The sequence below is a fragment of the Ahaetulla prasina genome, chromosome 3 (genome assembly GCF_028640845.1).
Source record: "Ahaetulla prasina isolate Xishuangbanna chromosome 3, ASM2864084v1, whole genome shotgun sequence".
Lineage (NCBI taxonomy): Eukaryota > Metazoa > Chordata > Lepidosauria > Squamata > Colubridae > Ahaetulla > Ahaetulla prasina.
The window spans coordinates 103,005,952-103,024,887 of NC_080541.1; positions in this window are offsets into that span (position 1 = coordinate 103,005,952).

Below are 18,936 nucleotides of genomic sequence, written 5' to 3' on the forward strand. Positions count from 1 at the left end.
AGGAGGGAGTCAACTAGAAGGTACAACTGAAAATATAACATCACTAATATAATCAAGAATATACAAAATAGTAATTAACTGGGTAACATTTGAAGGAACTAAAGCCATAAAATATTAATATAGAACTAATTCAACTATTAACATATCATTAAATCTAGCCACATAGTCTATCTATTCCTCCACCTTTCCAGTTTTAATACCTTATATTATTTGAGTACTTAAATTCTTAATATTCTGATATTTAGATGTCTTAGAGTAATTATAGATAATTAATATTTCTATTTCTATTTCTATATACTGTATTAATTACAATGTGTGTGTGTGTTATAGTGCTATATTATTTACAGTTTTGGATATTAAAGTTACAAGCATTATGATTCTTCTAATTAGTATAACGTTAAGAATGAGTACAAAAAAAGAAAAGAAAGTACATACACCAAAGTATTTGTTTTATAATAAGGATCCGTGAACAAAATAAACCATCAGTTGAAGATCAGAGTCTGGGAAATAAAGTAAAGCATGTGTATCTTTCAATGAGAAAATAAACTACTCACAAACTCTGTAGGACTTCAGCACAGCCACAGAAAAGATAACTTTCTCTATAATTAAAAATATGCTGGAACTAAGCTAGAAATGAATCAGCTCAGCTGCCAAACATGATAAAAGCATGGAAACACATAGCTTCAAACTGATACCAGAAGGATGCAAAGACCTGTGCAGAAATGCCCTAAACAATGACAGACCCAATATTTTTTTTAGCTTCCAAAGCGGAACTACTGCCAATCATCCTCAGCCCATATGATAAGATTGTTGCAGAACGTGTTTATGGTTAAAGGGAATGCTGAGACCATCAACCTTTCCAATGCATAACAAAGTTGGATTCTGCAACTCACAGTACAGAAGTTGCAATTTGTGACTAAATGAAAAAGGAGGGTAAATGGTGCTGCTGTCTCTCTCCAGGCTGCTTAATGTAATTCAAATTGGAAGCAATTTCTAACTGGCAATTTCTGAGTTGGATGAAGACAGCAACTTTAGGAAAACACAGTGCTTAACTGGGTTATTCTACTTTAAATCTTTCCCTATCAGTTTCTACAGACAGAAACAAAATGTAGCTAAGAAAGGATGGGTGAATAGATAGAGGCTGATATATTCTAATACACTTTAGATTACTTATAGGTAATTTAGATTTGCAGGAACTGATTTTTGTTTGTTTTTTAGTACTAAAACCTGAATTCTACTTATCAGAGGCAAATAAAATTATATCTAAGGGCAGAGAGTACAAGGTGCTAATTCAGAGAAAAAACCCTATTCCATATTGGTCTTCATGAATTCCAATATTCATACCTGGAATACTGCATCCAGTTTTGGTCACCACATTACAAAAAAGATGTTAAGACTTGAGGGCCGGGGAAGTGCAAAGAAGAGCAACTAAAATGATTAAAGGCCTGGAGACAAAAACATATGAAAAATGGTTGCAGGATTTGGGTTTGGTTGGTCTAGACTTTTTTTTTTTTAATTTGCATTTATATCCCGCCCTTCTCCGAAGACTCAGGGCGGCTTACACTATGTCAAGCAATAGTCTTCATCCATTTGTATATTATATACAAAGTTAACTTATTGCCCCCAACAATCTGGGTCTTCATTTTACCTACCTTATAAAGGATGGAAGGCTGAGTCAACCTTGGGCCTGGTGGGACTTGAACCTGCAGTTATTGCAAGCAGCTGCTGTTAATAACAGACTGTCTTAGCAGTCTGTGCCACACAAGGACTAGAGAAAAGAAGTACTAGGGGGAACATGATAATGGTATTCCAGTATTTGAGAGGTTGCCACAAAGAGGAGGGAGTCAACTTATTTTCCAAAGCATCAGGGAGCAGGACAAGAAACAATGGATAGAAACTAATCAAGGGAGAGAAGCAGGAGTGAAATTTACTTACCTTCCCTACTGGTTCGCCAATGTGTGCGTGCCATGCATGTGCTTGTGAATGCCATCATCTTCACATGCGCAAAGCCTTCTGCACATGCGCAGAGCCTTAAAATGTCACAAAAAAGCAATGTCATGATGTCCGTGCAGGTGGACGGAGCCTTCCACAGCCGATGCTACCGGTTCGCCTGAGCCAGGGAGAGAAGCAGCCTGGAATTAACGTGAAACTTCTTAACAGTAAGAACAATTAACCAGTGAAACAGCTTGCTGTCAGAAGCTGTGGATGCTTCATCACTGGAGGTTTTTAAGAAGAGACTGGACAGTCACTTGTCTGAAATGGTATACTGCTTGATCAGAGGGTGGACTAAAAGACCTCGAAGGTCCTTTCCAGTTCTATTCTGACTGAACTGTTTTCAATACACTGAGAACTCTGTTCAAGCTACTATTCTGACAATCTATTTTGGAAAAACATATATAAATGTAGATTTTTTAATTAAAAATATGCTGGAACTAAGCTAGAAATGAATCAGCTCAGCTGCCAAACATGATAAAAGCATGGAAACACATAGCTTCAAACTGATACCAGAAGGATGCAAAGACCTGTGCAGAAATGCCCTAAACAATGACAGACCCAATATTTTTTTTAGCTTCCAAAGCGGAACTACTGCCAATCATCCTCAGCCCATATGATAAGATTGTTGCAGAACGTGTTTATGGTTAAAGGGAATGCTGAGACCATCAACCTTTCCAATGCATAACAAAGTTGGATTCTGCAACTCACAGTACAGAAGTTGCAATTTGTGACTAAATGAAAAAGGAGGGTAAATGGTGCTGCTGTCTCTCTCCAGGCTGCTTAATGTAATTCAAATTGGAAGCAATTTCTAACTGGCAATTTCTGAGTTGGATGAAGACAGCAACTTTAGGAAAACACAGTGCTTAACTGGGTTATTCTACTTTAAATCTTTCCCTATCAGTTTCTACAGACAGAAACAAAATGTGGCTAAGGAAGGATGGGTGAATAGATAGAGGCTGATATATTCTAATACACTTTAGATTACTTATAGGTAATTTAGATTTGCAGGAACTGATTTTTGTTTGTTTTTTAGTACTAAAACCTGAATTCTACTTATCAGAGGCAAATAAAATTATATCTAAGGGCAGAGAGTACAAGGTGCTAATTCAGAGAAAAAACCCAATTCCATATTGGTCTTCATGAATTCCAATATTCATACCTGGAATACTGCATCCAGTTTTGGTCACCACATTACAAAAAAGATGTTAAGACTTGAGGGCCGGGGAAGTGCAAAGAAGAGCAACTAAAATGATTAAAGGCCTGGAGACAAAAATATATGAAAAATGGTTGCAGGATTTGGGTTTGGTTGGTCTAGACTTTTTTTTTTTAATTTGCATTTATATCCCGCCCTTCTCCGAAGACTCAGGGCGGCTTACACTATGTCAAGCAATAGTCTTCATCCATTTGTATATTATATACAAAGTTAACTTATTGCCCCCAACAATCTGGGTCCTCATTTTACCTACCTTATAAAGGATGGAAGGCTGAGTCAACCTTGGGCCTGGTGAAATTAGATCTGCCAAACTGCTGGCAATCGGTGATCAGCAAAAGTAGCCTGCAGTACTGCACTCTAACCGTTGCGTCACCGCAACTCAACATTTGTGGAATACCTCTTCATTTCTCCACACTCAACACAGGCAAGACAGGAATTGTGCAAATCCTTGTTCTCTCCTCATTGCTAGTACTAAGTAGGTTCACTACATATATAAAACTGCTGTTTCCAACACTGTGACACTGTAGGAAATCACACTGACCTAGAAGGAAGCATTTTTTCCCTTCTAGATCAGTGGGACTGTCTATGATGTGTGAAGAGATGAATAGGAATTTATTTATTTATTTATTTATTTTATTCGATTTTTATACCGCCCTTCTCCCGAAGGACTCAGGGCAGTGTACAGGTATGCACAGTTGAGTAGGTGCACATACATGAACATATGCATGCAACTCTGCATTTTATATGCTACCAACTGCCTTGATTTAAATTTGCATGGATTAACAAAATAGAGTTAGCAGAGCTGACATTATATTAATGGATCAATATTAGTTACACCAGAAGGAAATGGCAAAATTTGAGAGTTGTACAAATGCACAGTAAATCTTTCTTAACACCATTATTATTTGTAAATTGCTTAAATGGATATTAGAATTTAGCAGCTGCCACATTAAAGATTAATATTTTCAATAAAATCCTGGTTGTACAAGAGATATTAGAGTTATCTTCTAGGGGTTTTTATGTGAAAATAGGACATACATTACTCAGTGGAACAACTGAAACTTGTTTAAAGGAGAGATAAGGTAATTTTCAAAGAATAATTTCAAGGAATAATCTTGTTCACATTTTGACAGCAGCTGCAATTATTTGTCCTGCTATCATCACACTGACATTTTTATGAACTATTCTTCCAAATTTGTTTTAATATATGATTTAGTTCATTTATTCAACGGAGTTGTTTAGAAGACATTTTTTAAAAAAAAAATTCCTCAGAAACAGGCTAATAATGGGTATGAGAGTGCCATTAAGGTAAAGCTTTTCCTATTAACAGGTCATGATCAATGTGAATATTGATTCCTTTAATTAACGGAGATGATAAGATATAGAGAAAAGAAGTACTAGGGGGAACATGATAATGGTATTCCAGTATTTGAGAGGTTGCCACAAAGAGGAGGGAGTCAACTTATTTTCCAAAGCATCAGGGAGCAGGACAAGAAACAATGGATAGAAACTAATCAAGGGAGAGAAGCAGGAGTGAAATTTACTTACCTTCCCTACTGGTTCGCCAATGTGTGCGTGCCATGCATGTGCTTGTGCATGCCATCATCTTCACATGCGCAAAGCCTTCTGCACATGCGCAGAGCCTTAAAATGTCACAAAAAAGCAATGTCATGATGTCCGTGCAGGTGGACGGAGCCTTCCACAGCCGATGCTACCGGTTCGCCTGAGCCAGGGAGAGAAGCAGCCTGGAATTAACGTGAAACTTCTTAACAGTAAGAACAATTAACCAGTGAAACAGCTTGCTGTCAGAAGCTGTGGATGCTTCATCACTGGAGGTTTTTAAGAAGAGACTGGACAGTCACTTGTCTGAAATGGTATACTGCTTGATCAGAGGGTGGACTAAAAGACCTCGAAGGTCCTTTCCAGTTCTATTCTGACTGAACTGTTTTCAATACACTGAGAACTCTGTTCAAGCTACTATTCTGACAATCTATTTTGGAAAAACATATATAAATGTAGATTTTTTAATTAAAAAATATATAAGTTATCCACAAAGAAGACCACATATTCTTCCAGTGAAGGAATATATTGATGTGCTACCTATGCATTTGATGTACCTGGTCATTAATTCATTTGTAATACAGAAATGCTGCACTCCAGGAAAGTTGCTAAGAAGTTCCTTACCATAATCTGATATGGTCCAAGCAACGACTCTTTTACAAAAACATTGAAGATGCTGCTCTTTTAAAATCTGACCATTTGAATTCTTTTTCTCCTTAAACATAGAGTTCTGTGGATAAGAATAAAAAGTATTTTCTTCAGCTTATGTTTGGAAGACAATTATTAAATGTATCAACATTTTTTTTCCTGTTAGATATATATAACTGGAATTTTTCAGAGGCAAAAAGAGTAGGGCAAGGGAAAGGGATGTGCAAGTAGTCCTCAACATACAACCACAATTGGGACCAGCACTTCAGTAACTAAGTGAATCACACCTGATTTTACAACCTTTTTTGCCACAGTCGTTAAGTCATTAAGAAAATCTGGCCTCTGCCATTCACCTTGCTTGCCAGAAACCTCTGGGAAGGTCACAAATGGTGATCATGTGACCCTACAACTGTCATAAATACATGCTGGTTGCCAAGTGTCCAAATTTTGATCCTGTGATTGTGAGAATTGTGCGACAGTCATAAGTGCAAGGACTGGTTGGAAGTCACATATTTTTAGTGCTGTCTGAAAATTCTTTAATTCTTTAATGTTATTGTTTAACATTTGGTTGTTAAACAAATAGTCATACATTGAAGACCTCCTATAGTTGAAGTACATAATGGAGTAACAATGTGTTTTTATTAATTCACACCCACTTTTTATATTGGTTTCCCTCAAATCCTTTCAACCTTATCCAATACGTTTAATTGCAATAAAATATAAAACCATACCGACAGAAGAGACTGGGCAATACAAAAAGTATTGGGGTGCCTCATTTCATTTTTGATGTAATGGAGACAAGATCTGATGTTGCCTTATGGGGGTTGGGTGGATCTAAATGTAAAGGTTTCCCTGTCCAGTTGTGTCCAACTCTGGGGATTGGGGCTCATCTGTGTTTCTTGGCTGAGGAAGCCAGCATAGTCTGAAGACAATTTCTGTAGTCCAGTAGCCATCATGGCTATACCTGAAGGCACACAGAATGCTGTTACCTTCCCACTGAAGTGGTACCTATTAATCTACTCACATGTGTATGCTTTGGAACTGGGGGCGTGGGGGTTACTGCTGGATTAATTCTGATAGAACAGTGCTCTACCAATACTACCCATTTCTTCTAATAATTATGTACTGTGGCTTTAATAATTGACTTACTGCAGTATTAAATATGCAAAGAGAGAGAATAAGAATGGGGAGCAACTGTTCTCCCATCTTTCCTCCAGCATCTCCTACCTTTCTGTACCTGGCAGAAATCCTGGAAGAGTTAGGTTCACTTGAAAGTATAATATAAAGAAAGAATAGAATATCCACAGGAATGGGTGGGGACTCTAATAAAGCAGAATTCTACCTTTACAGTTCATACATTCAAGTGAACATATCAATAGCACTTAGACATATACAGCTTCACAGAGCTTTCCAGCACTCTCTAATTACTTATAGAGTCAGCATATTGCCCCCAACAATCTGGGTCCTCATTTTACCGACCTCGGAAGGATGGAAGGCTGAGTCAACCTTGAGTCTGGTGAAATTAGATCTGCCAAACTGCTGGCAATCGGTGATCAGCAAAAGTAGCCTGCAGTACTGCACTCTAACCGTTGCGTCACCACAACTCAACATTTGTGGAATACCTCTTCATTTCTCCACACTCAACACAGGCAAGACAGGAATTGTGCAAATCCTTGTTCTCTCCTCATTGCTAGTACTAAGTAGGTTCACTACATATATAAAACTGCTGTTTCCAACACTGTGACACTGTAGGAAATCACACTGACCTAGAAGGAAGCATTTTTTCCCTTCTAGATCAGTGGGACTGTCTATGATGTGTGAAGAGATGAATAGGAATTTATTTATTTATTTATTTATTTTATTCGATTTTTATACCGCCCTTCTCCCGAAGGACTCAGGGCAGTGTACAGGTATGCACAGTTGAGTAGGTGCACATACATGAACATATGCATGCAACTCTGCATTTTATATGCTACCAACTGCCTTGATTTAAATTTGCACATGGATTAACAAAATAGAGTTAGCAGAGCTGACATTATATTAATGGATCAATATTAGTTACACCAGAAGGAAATGGCAAAATTTGAGAGTTGTACAAATGCACAGTAAATCTTTCTTAACACCATTATTATTTGTAAATTGCTTAAATGGATATTAGAATTTAGCAGCTGCCACATTAAAGATTAATATTTTCAATAAAATCCTGGTTGTACAAGAGATATTAGAGTTATCTTCTAGGGGTTTTTATGTGAAAAATAGGACATACATTACTCAGTGGAACAACTGAAACTTGTTTAAAGGAGAGATAAGGTAATTTTCAAAGAATAATTTCAAGGAATAATCTTGTTCACATTTTGACAGCAGCTGCAATTATTTGTCCTGCTATCATCACACTGACATTTTTATGAACTATTCTTCCAAATTTGTTTTAATATATGATTTAGTTCATTTATTCAACGGAGTTGTTTAGAAGACATTTTTTAAAAAAAAAATTCCTCAGAAACAGGCTAATAATGGGTATGAGAGTGCCATTAAGGTAAAGCTTTTCCTATTAACAGGTCGTGATCAATGTGAATATTGATTCCTTTAATTAACGGAGATGATAAGATATAGAGAAAAGATCACTAATACCAGCATTTTTGGTAGTCCATTAATAATATTCTGCATTAATGGCCTTTCCTGAATCTTTGGCTTTACCTTTCAGATTTTGCATATGAAAGGTTGATAGGGTTGTTCCATATTTTGATTCTGTTGGAAATGCATTCCAATTTGGCCTCATGACCCATATGATTACTTAGACATTGTGCTTCTTGACCTGTTGCCAATTATTTCTCCTTCTCCTTCTCCTTCTCCTTCTCCTTCTCCTTCTCCTTCTCCTTCTCCTTCTCCTTCTCCTTCTCCTTCTCCTTCTTTTTTAATCCCTATGTTGGACTACTCTGAGAGCCCTTAGCAAATGAATGTCTTGCAGTTTCTACAGCTACTTTCTGATAATATGTGTGGTTAGTGATTTCTCAGATCAATGTGTCCTTGAATTTGTTTGAGTATTTTATATTAGATTTGGCCGTTTTCTAATTCAGTTCTGATTTTAAAACCAAGTGGAGGCTTGATGATAAATCATATTCCTGCATTTTCATACTTCATTTTTTTTTTACTTTGACAAGTTCCTATAACAAGCCCCCCCAGCCTCCCTGCCAAGGTACAACAACACAAGGTTGGATGTCAACCCATTTTAGATATCTGATTGATTAAAGGCTCAGCTCTTGGTGACCCAGATGGAGAATTCAGTTTCTGAGGGCCTAAAGGAAGAAGTATTTTCAGTGACATGCTAGTATCTAACATTACTCATTGACAGAATTGACTCTGAAGTTGTTTTACACCCTGAGCGTGGCCACTTCCCTTAACATCCCTATAAGATACACAATCACCACTCTAGGTGGTCCAAAGTCAGTAGTGAGGCAATGTCCCAGCTACTAACTTCCCATGAAGTGTCATTTCTTCAAAAGTTGATTGGACTGCCAAAGGATGACCATGAAGTCTTAAACCCTTTCTATCCATACTAAAGCTCATACAAGAACACCTAATGTTTAGATCTACTCCAGCGGAGAGGAGGCTTACAAAGAAACCTTTGAACTCCAGAGACAAAGAATGCAACTTAGACAAAGCAGCTTAATAACTGCCTTTAGAAACATCAAACAAAAATGATGACTGATCGTATGCCTTAGTTTGTTCAGGATACAAGGTTCTTTAATGGAAGAAGAAACTCTAGAGGTAAAAAGCTGTTTGGGAAATCATGGTGTGGACAGCCCAAACAAGCAATCACCAACCGTTTAGCTTTTAGTTACCAGTTCAGTCCCTAGGCAAGCCTTTGGCACCTGGAACTCAGTCACCTCTGAGACCTGTCTTAGATAGTTTTATGATGTCTTCAGCAAGCTGTCTAACAATGCCACTGTTTACCTGCCACTAAATTATTTTTTCCTAGCCTTGCTGTCACAATATCTGAGACACTTAAACTAATTTCTCAGCTAAAAATATGCAAAGCCGACGATGTCGATCTATTCCCAGCTGAATTCTCTGAATCTAATACAGAATGGGGGCCTCCTATTTCAGCATGTTTATTTGCTAGTATGGGGCAACAATCGGTCCAGTTGCCCACTCTGTAGAATCACTCAATAACCATTCCAATGTTTCAAAAGGGGGACAGGTCTAATCCAGACAATTAGCACTCAATTAGTCTGCTCAGAATAATAATCATAATATATGCTAGGCATCTCTACACAAAACCAAAGGATGGCTGAGCCAAGAAACGATTTTATCTGTAGGACCAGCCAACTTTCAGCCTGGCTTCTTGATCTTTGATTAATACATCATTTTGCAACATTTAGCCACAAAAATAAAATAAAATAAATAAATACTCTAGACTTCCCTGAGGGAACCTCTATACTGCCTTCATTGACATGAAGGTGGCTTTGATTTGATCCCCTGGGAGTGACTATGGCTGCCTCTTCTATTGATTGCCAGTTTTTGCAGCTAATTAAAATGCTACATGAAGATTCTACGATGCAAGTTAAATGCCTTGTCAATGGTGCCGTTAAATCCCCATATAAATGGGAGTCAGGAGAAGGTGCGTTCTGAACCCTCCCCTCTTTTATTCAACTTTCTTGTTACTGGAATGTTCAGGTCCTCAGCAAATGTCAATTCCACTTTGCCTCCCACAACTAAATCAGAGACCAATTTTCACACTCCTCTCTATACAGATGAGACAATCATACTTTCCCTCATCCGAGTTAGCACTGTATCGTAGCCTTTGGGCATTAACCGGAAATAAATTATTCCAAAATGAAGGGGTTGGGGTTTTTTGTTTGTTTGTTTTTACTAAGGAATATTGCCAACATATGTGGAAACCCAATGGCCATTCCATTAAACAAGTAATGTTTTAAAAAAAATTCTAAGAACCTATTTCCAATCATACTGTTGTGTCAAGCTTACCAAGCCAACATAAAGTAATCGATGCAGCCATATATATATATATATATATATATATATATATATATATATATATATATATATATATATATATATATATATATATATATATATATATAGATCTTTGGTTATTCGGGTTTTCTCCCATGTAAAATTGGAAGTGTCTTGGCGGCGTTTAAGTCTCATTCGTCATCTTCAGGCTTCAGCTTCTGGGACTGAATGAGACTTCGTCGTCGCCAAGACACTTCCAATTTTACGGAGAAAACCCGAATAACCAAAGACCTACATATATATATAACCTCAGAAAACAAATATATATATATATATATGTAGGTCTTTGGTTATTCGGGTTTTCTCCCATGTAAAATTGGAAGTGTCTTGACAGAGAACAAGAAAACGCCACAGCCCTCCTCCCATATATAAAAGGCACCACAGACAGAATCAGCAAGATCCTCCACAAACATAACATCAAGGCAGCATTCTGCACAAACCAAAAAATATCCACCATCCTAAGAAACCCCAAAGACAAAATTGAGTTAGAAAATCAAGGAGTATATGAAATCCCATGCACCGCCTGCCCCACCACATACATCGGACAAACCAACAGAAGAATAAGTGCACGCATTGAAGAACACAAGAACTCAGTCAAAAAAGAGGAACCAACTTCTTCCCTGGTCCAACACCTTAAAGCCACAGGACACGATATTGACTTTAAAAAGACCAGAACTATCGCCAAAACTGAACACTTTAACAACAGAATAATCAGAGAAGCCATCGAGATAAACGCCCACACAGCATGAACAAACGAGATGATACCTCCGCCTACCAGCCATTTGGAAACCCGTCCTTATTGACAAACGAGTCCCTAACACGAGGAATGACACCAGACCCACACTCACGAGGTCCACACAGGATGTCACCACCATACATCCACCCAGAAAGCAGACCCAAACCCACACTGATCAGGAAGCACGACCAAGGACCAGAAGCCAGACCGCAGCTGCAACATTAGCCATTTCAAACCCCTCCAATCCATACATGCAGCAGACTGATACCCACTATGAAGATGTAGCACGACCACGAACACGAAGCCAAACAGCAGCAGTGCAGCTCACCAGCTCAAATCCCCCTGCAACTCAGACTAATCTGAGCACCACCAAGCCCCCACCCAAACAGGACACCCCCCCAGCCAATCAGAGCACAAAAAAACCCCATCCAATCAGAGCACAGCCAAGCTCCCACCCAATCAGTTCAAACCCCACTAGCAGTTAAAAGGAAGAAACAGCTGCAATCACACATTGCTCCCAGAAGCACGAAGCTGAAGCCTGAAGATGACGAATGAGACTTCGAAACGTCGCCAAGACACTTCCAATTTTACGGAGAAAACCCGAATAACCAAAGACCTACATATATATATATATATATATATATATATATATATATATATATATATATATATATATATATATATATATATATATATATATATATATATGTCTGTCTGTCTGTCTGTCTGTCTGTCTGTCTGTCAGTCAGTCTGTCTGTCTTGGCGTATTCGGGTCTTTTCCCATGTAAGGTTGAAAGTATCTAGGTGATGTTTTGACGAGGTCCCCTCGTCATCTTCAGGCTGGCAGGCTGGTGCTTTCGGCTTCGTGCTTGTGCTAGCAAAGCATGAAGCCGAAAGCACTAGCCTGAAGATGACAAATGGGACCTCGACAAAATACTACCTCGCCTAGATACTTTCAACCTTACATGGAAACATATATATATATATATATATATATATATATATATATATATATATATATAGAGAGAGACAGAGACAGAGACAGAGACAGAGACAGAGACAGAGACAGAGACAGAGACAGAGACAGAGACATATATATATAATTATTATTATTAGGGCTTCCAAAGCTAAGGTGTTGAAGGTTAGGTGTCCAGTTCTGTGCTTACTCTGATCCCTCACATTTTGAAATCTTACACTCCAAATTCATAAGATGCTTCTTATTATTTGCTTGCTCCATTCCAAACCCACTTCTCTGGCTAGAATGTGGCTACCCTCTCTACAGCAGCTTAAATGAGAAGCTGTCACCTGAAATTGAAATGTAAACAAAAAAAAAAATATTGGCTAAGACAAACTCTCCAGAGCAAATCACTGGCCCAGGTTACTTTAACAGATATGTTTATTCCCACTTAGAAGAAGGCCATTGCTTTTGAATGATTAGGATGTATTTATCTTTGATTTGTATGGGGGAAGTTAGGATTTGAGAAGAAGGGGAGGATTATAATTTGTGTTAGGGAAAATTTAGTGAATGATTGTTTTTTCTTTTGAACTATACCTTGTGTTTGTTCTGGGAAGTGGGGGAGGGGGAGGGAGGAGGGTGGTTTTGGAGGCAGGGGGAGGGGATGGAGTGGGGGGGGAAAGGGGGGGGTAAAAATTTTTGTAAAAACTTTTTCAATTAAAAAAAAAAAAGAAGAAGGCCATCGCCAATTTACTTTCCTATAGTTTTTCTGCCCCATTACTAATATCACTTAGAACAGACTAATTTGTGCAAGTACATAAATAGAAAGTCCTTGATCTGGATATAAAGAACGGCAGATCTAAAATTCCATCTTACTTACTCATAGTCTTCTCACTATCTCCAATTATATCTATGGAATTACTTTTGTTACACACAAAAGAGCACTCACATTAGCAAGGCTCATTGCCTTAGCCCTGATATTGGTGGAGGGGAGATATAATAACATCTCTTATGTAGAACATGTATGCATCTTTTCTGACACAACAATCAAATCATGATTATCTTGCTGCCCGCTCTGTTATGCTTGGTATGCAGCGCTCAGAACCCATCTTCTCAATCTTGGATAGGCTGATCTGATCTCACTTTTTAGTTGCGGTTCTCCACTGAAATTTCTAGGAATATAAGTTTTGCTTGATTGCCATTGCTATTGGAAGGTTCTAGATTTGGCCCTTCTGCTGCTTAACTTCTTTATCTTTATAATCTATTCTATTTTATTCTAGTCATCCCATTCCATTCTTATGCAGAACAATAGACTATCATTGCTTCTTCTGCAAACTTCTTCTTGTTGTGCACTTTTGGAGGGGGGCAAAGAAAATCAAAATGGAGATATCAATATAACCAGAGCAAAGATTTGAGCAAAGAGGGGGGAAATGCTTTAGTGACAACAAAAACAGTCCATTTCAATTGGGCAAACATCGTATGTATAAATCTATAGCCTTGGATATTTTTTTTTAAAGGAAACTGAAAGCAAGAGGAAAGTTATTTGGTTTGCTTGACTCCCTAGCTATTTTGTTGTTGTTGTTAGTTGCGAAGTCATGTCCGACCCATTGCGACCCCATGGACAATGTTCCTCCAGGCCTTCCTGTCCTCTACCATCCTCTGGAGTCCATTTAAACTCATGCCTACTGCTTCAGTGACTCCATCCAGCCACCTCGTTCTCTGTCGTCCTCTTCTTCTTTTGCGCTCAATCTTTCCCAGCATTAGGCTCTTCTCCAGTGAGTCCTTCCTTCTCATTAGGTGGCCAAAATATTTCAGTTTCATCTTCAGGATCTGGCCTTCTAAAGAGCAGTCAGGATTGATCTCCTCTAGGACTGTCTTGTTTGTTCGCCTTGCAGTCCAAGGGACTCGCAGGAGTCTTCTCCAGCACCAGAGTTCAAAGGCCTCAATTCTTTGGCACTCAGCCTTTCTTATGGTCCAACCTTCACAGCCATATATTGCAACTGGGAAAACCATAGCTTTGATTATACGCACTTTGGTTGGCAGGGTGATGTCTCTGCTTTTAGTACGCTGTCTAGATTTGCCATAGCTTTCCTCCCCAGGAGCAAGCGTCTTTTAATTTCTTGGCTGCAGTCCCCATCTGCGGTGATCTTGGAGCCCAGGAAAATAAAATCTGTCACTATCTCCATTTCTTCTCCATCTATCTGCCAGGAATTGAGAGGGCCGGATGCCATGATTTTAGTTTTCTTAATGTTGAGTTTCAAGCCAACTTTTGCACTCTCCTCCTTCACCCGCATCAAGAGACTCTTTAGTTCCTCTTCGCTTTCTGCCATTAGAGTGGTATCATCTGCATATCTCAGGTTGTTGATATTTCTCCCAGCAATCTTAATTCCAACTTTTGATTCATCCAGCCCCACCTTTCTCATGATGTGCTCTGCATATAACTTAAATAGGCAGGGTGATAATATACAGCCTTGTCAGACTCCTTTCCCAATTTTGAACCAATCAGTGGTTCAGTGTCCAGTTCTCACTGTTGCTTCTTGACCCGCATACAGATTTCTCAAGAGACAAATAAGATGGGCTGGTACTCTCATCTCTTTAAAAACTTGCCACAATTTGTTGTGATCCACACAATCAAAGGCTTTAGCATAGTCAATGAAGCAGAAGTAGATGTTTTTCTGGAACTCCCTAGCTTTCTCCATGATCCAGCATATGTTGGCAATTTGATCTCTAGTTCCTCTGCCTCTACGAAATCCTGCCTGTACTTCTGGTAGTTCTTGATCCACATACTGCTGGAGCCTAGCTTGTAGGATTTTTTTTTTATATAAATAATTTTTATTTCCATTTTCCAACATCATATTTATGTACAAACTATTATCCATCATTAATCATTAATTTTTATTTATTACTGATTCAGGCCTGCCCGATTGCCACTTCCTTTCTTCACAACCTCCCTCTCTACCCTCTACTACTTTCACATCCTTCATCTCCTTCACTTTACTACTTCCTCTCCTCCTTCTCCACTCCTCCCTTCTTCTACCCTATCTAACCTTCTTATTCCCCTCCTCCTTCTCTACTCTTTCCTACCTACTTTCTTCCCTCCTTCTACTCCTCTCTCCTTTTCTTTCTGAAATGGCAGTCGAGCGTCCCCAATATCATTTTAAATTTTAATTTCATATCTTCAAAAATTACTGTACATTAATAATCAATCCATGTATCATTTCCCTTTCCCCCTCCTCCCCTTCCCCCAGACTTCCCAGAACAAATACTGGGTATTATGACCAACAATCACAAGCTAAAGTATACAAAATATACATAACCTCTCACCTTTAAAAATTTAAAACTTAGATCCCCTCACAATAAAAATAAAGAGTTAGGAAAGAATAATAAAAAGAAAAAAAGAAAAGAAGCAATACCAACTTCACATATTACTTCTTCTTACAGTCCATTTTTAAAATTAGTCCATCTTCTCAAATTCAATTTTTTTTTCCACTTGTATATTCCTTCAAATTTCATAAGTCCATTTTTCAAATTACAGTCCATCTTCTCGAACTCAAATTTTCATCACTTATATATTTCTTCAATTGCCATAACATTTAATGTCCGTTCTTCTTACAGTCCATTTTAAAAATTAGTCCATCTTCTAAAATTCAAATTTTTTTCACCCACTTGTATATTCCTTCAAATTTCATAAGTCCATTTCTTAAATTACAATCCAGCTTCTCAAATTCAAATTTTCATCACTTATATATTTCTTCAATTGTCATAACATTTAATATCCAATCTTCCAATACTACTCCATCAATCAAATATCATTTCGAATAAAATCTCTCAAATATAATATTTCCAGCTTAACTTCATAACTTTTACTATCTATAAACATGTCAATTAAAACAAATAATCAGTAAACAGTTAAAATCATTACATCCACATTATCTAAATTCATAAATTTCACTTTCCATCCTTCACAATTAAATAATATCATCCCATAGATTTATACCATACAAATAGCAAATAACAAAAATCCTATAATTTATATCCTAAACAAATCAATTCCAAAAATTAACCATAATCATCATATTCACATCTTAAACATTCCTCCCCTCTCCCATTCTATTTTCCATCATTTCCAAACCAATTAACTTAGCATCTAACAACAAAGGATTCCCACTCTTTAAAACATTAATATAAAAATGTCTCGCTTTCATAACTGAATTAAGAAAATACTTTCTGCCTCTAAAATTCACTGACAAACCCATTGGAACTTCCCATCTAAAATATATCTGATGTTTCTTAAACTCATCCACTAAAAAAGCAAATTCTCTTCTCTTTCTTAACATTTTAGGAGGAATTTCCTTCATCATTTTTATATCTTGTCCCAATATTTGAAATTTATTTTTATAAAAGGCTTGCAAAATTTCATACCTAACCTTTTTAGTTGTAAAATAAATAACCACATCCCTCGGTACTCTATTTTGTCTTGCCCACCATGAATTAACACGATAAATTCTTTCAATATTAATCTCAAAATCTTCTGGCTCCACACCCTTTATCTGAGCAAAGGCTTGCGTAAAAATCTCTTTTAAATTTTCCTTCCTATTTTGCTTCAAACCCCTCACCCTTATAGCATATTCCATTAATCTATATTGTAATATTACTCTTTCTTCATCTGCCCTATCTACCTTTGCCTGTATATCTTCCATCTTATTATCTAAGTTCCAATTGTTTTGTAGGATTTTAAGCATAACCTTACTATCATGTGAAATGGGTGCAATGCTGCGATAGTTTAAACAGTCTTTGGCATTGCCTTTCTTTGGAATTGGAATGTAAACTGACCTTTTCCAATCCTGTGGCCATTGTTGAGTTTTCCAAATTTGCTGGCAAATTCTGTGTAGCACTTTTACTGCATTGTCTTTTAAGATTTTGAATAGCTCAGCTGGCATACTGTCTCCTCCACTAGCTTTGTTGTTGCTCAGATTTCCTAAGGCCCATTTGACTTCACATTCTAAGATGTCAGGCTCAAGGTTAGTGACCACCCCATCGTGGTTATCAGGGAAGTTAAGCTTGTTCTTGTATAGTTCTTCTGTGTAATAAAAGCTATTTATTGAAGCCAAAAGGTAAGGAAAGCTTTTTAGAGACCTGAACATTGCATATCTGTTGCAGTATTTCTATCACAAAATACCAATTGTGGCTCTGTGGCAACTAATCCTGATAAATGGCTGCTGCTGCCTTCATGTTGTGTTTATATATTTCTCAAAAGCACCTGGTTGACAGTATGTTGAATTAGAAGGCATTTTGATATGTCTGATTTTATCTTCACATGCTATATAATTTAATTTTCTTTAACATTTATAGGAGCCAGGTAATTAAATACATTGAGATTTCTTGATTATTTTAACAAACATCAAATATGAGATCTTATGTGCTACTGTATAACCAGGCTATGGTTACCCATTTTTGAATTTTCAGTATTTTTTTTTCTATCGGTCATCCAGATTTTTGCAATTTGGAACTGTTAGATCTAAATTAAGACTACATTTAAATTATAAAATATAATATCAGAATTTCTGACATTGAAGCACTGACAGTGAAGAAATTACCTAGTCAGGTAACAAAATCTCTGCAAGCAAAACATGCAAGCTCAGAGAACACCAAGGATTTCACATATCAGAATTTAATCAGCAGTGTTTGTTTGTTTGTTTGTTTGTTTGTTTGTTTGTTTGTTTATTTATTTATTTATTTATTTATTTATTTATTTATTTATTTATTTATTTATTTATTTCCCACCTTTATTGGTTTTACATTTCTGGCAACTAGCCTGAACAAATCCCTGCAAAGTTTTCTGGGCAACATTTTGGAATGGTATGCCATTGTCTGCTTCCTTGGACTGACAGACAGTGACTGACCCAAGGTCACCCAGCTGATTTTGTGTCTAAGGCAGGACTAGAATTCAGTCTCCCAGTTGCCAGGAATCAACTCTCTCCCCCTCTCTCTCTTTCTCTACCTGTCAGCTATTAGTTTGGTACAAATATATAATCTTTCTTTTCACATATTTAAACTAACCATTTACTGTATATCCATATCCATATTGATATTTACATCTAAATTTCTCTGTGTCTCTCTCTTACTCACTCTCTACACACACATACACGTGCCTGCGCACATGCACACTTGACATATTTAACAAATACTAAAGTAATGATTGAGAAAATTCAACATTAGAATTTTAAAGAGAAACCAGAAAATTAGAAATCAAATGTTCATGTAGATGGATTCTACCTGTGATTTGCTCTGTGTGTTTTAGAAAGAAGGAGGAGTAATTCTAGAGGCTGTAGAATTAAATACTTAGTGGCTGTTATGTTCCACCTTTTACAATGACTTTTAGTGGAAAGGATAATATCCCAAGGTGACAGTTCAGGCTAAAAAGCAATTTGCAGTTTTTAATTTTAAAAATTACTTGCAATCAAGATTTGATAGGTATGTCTTTAATAATAAAGTCACAGAAGCAACCCAATGAGCAGCTGATAATGTCAGAATTAAATAACTGCTGAGAAAAACTCTTCCTCAAGTTGACTTGACCCATAGTCACTCCATGCTCATGTCAACGTTCTTTTCTTGGAAATAATTTTTGAGATTTTGTTTCCTAATTTCCTGGACATACAATGTACTTAATTATTCTTGAAGAAAATTCTTCAGAAATTTAGTTACCTTGGATTTATCTCTAAAACTAAGCAAGACTAATACAGCCTAGTTTTATGTGAAAATGTAATTCTTCAAAACATTTGCAACTCTGGTGGC